Source organism: Austrofundulus limnaeus, unplaced genomic scaffold, assembly GCF_001266775.1.
Source record: "Austrofundulus limnaeus strain Quisiro unplaced genomic scaffold, Austrofundulus_limnaeus-1.0 Scaffold698, whole genome shotgun sequence".
In the NCBI taxonomy this organism is placed as follows: Eukaryota; Metazoa; Chordata; class Actinopteri; order Cyprinodontiformes; family Rivulidae; genus Austrofundulus; species Austrofundulus limnaeus.
Window position 1 is genome coordinate 130,912 of NW_013953100.1, and position 1,676 is coordinate 132,587.

Below are 1,676 nucleotides of genomic sequence, written 5' to 3' on the forward strand. Positions count from 1 at the left end.
TTTACTTGACTCATAGTGCTGTAAGTAACCTCAGTGTTTTCTCATCAGAGACAACTTTAGGTCAGAAATCTTGTTATAACACTTATTGTGTTATTTGTGAAAAAAATTAAATAACAAGTAAAGAGCGATGGTGTTAACTTGTTAAGAACAGTTCAAATTCTGCAGCACTAATTCTGACTCTTGCTGTATTTTAGAATAGTCTCATGGCAAATAAAATAAATAAATAAATAAATAAATAAATAAAGTTTAAGTAATTGTTCAAGAAGCTGAAGGAAATAAATCTTGTGAGTTTATGGCTCTAATGAAGAAATTGCACTTACAATGATCCATAAATACGTCACCTTTTTGGCTTGTGGCTATTTTGTGCTTCACAAAAAAACAAAAAAAAAACAGGTTGTAAGTCTGTTTATCTCCTTTCACCCTAGTTCTCTTTCAGATGAATTGCTTTGGTACACGTGAGTGCACAGATTTACTTCAGCTTCTCGTGTTTGTCCCCAGATTGTTGTTGGACTACCACGAAGTGTTCACACATTAGCATAATAGCTCAGTGGTTAGCACTGCTGCCTCGCAGCAAGAAGGTCCTGGGCTCAAACTCTGGTTTGGGCTCGGGGGTCCTTCTGAGTGAAGTTTACATGTTCTTGTGTTTGCGTGGGGTTTCTCTAGTTTCCTCCCACAGTCCCACTGTCATCCCATTTGTTGCTGGAGGGTTTGAGAAGTTCAGGAGGATTTTCACCAAACACAACATCACGCTGCATTTCAAACCTGACAGGACTCTTAAGCCAGCCCAAGTCTAAGGGTCTAACCTTCAAACACAATGTGAGGCATTTTGGTGTTTCCACCCCCTACCTCCATGATTGGGTCGCTGATCACCCACACCTGCATGTGATTTGGCTCATCACCTCCAGGCTTCTTAAGGCAGTGCTGAAGATCATCTCATCGCTGAAGCATCGCCTCATGTTTGGTATGAGCTCAGCCTGCTGTTTGTTACTCTCTCCAAGAGTTTTTGTATCACCTGTGTCTTTTTGTATTTACCTGTTTGCAGAAAGCGATCTCCAGCACGTTTTTGCCAGCTGCCTTGGACTCAGAGCCTCTCACCAGAATCTCATGCGCAGCCTCCCACGTATCGCTGTAAATACCTACTCACCTGTAAATACTCACCTCTGGATCCTCACCTTTTTGGACCAACTCCTCCACGCCTCATCTCCTTCCCCCAGCCCGTAAGAACTCACCTGTTTTACTTACCTGCTAAAACCACTACTGGAAGAATCTCAAATACTCACCTCTGCAATCATTCTGTTCCAAGTCCAGACCCCCCCCCCACCACCCCGTATAAATAAAATCCCTTACCTTTTGTATACTTCGTCTACGTCTCTGTTTGCCACTGGTTGCTCACGTTGACCTCCACCTGTAATCCCCTGATAAAAAGTGAGCAAGGTGGTGTCTGCAGTGAGGGATGTTCAGATCCTCCACAGATGCATGGCTCAACACATACTGTACTGTATATTGGACAGAGGTGTAGGGGTCACCCTGGTGAAAAAAAAAACTTTTCTATTGTTTATTTTCTTTGTCTTTGATTTTATTTTTTACACTTATAAGAAGAAAATCATTTTAAAGTGTTTTTGTTTTCTTTAAGTGAATAGGACAAAGTCCTATATATATGTTATCTCATTTAATCT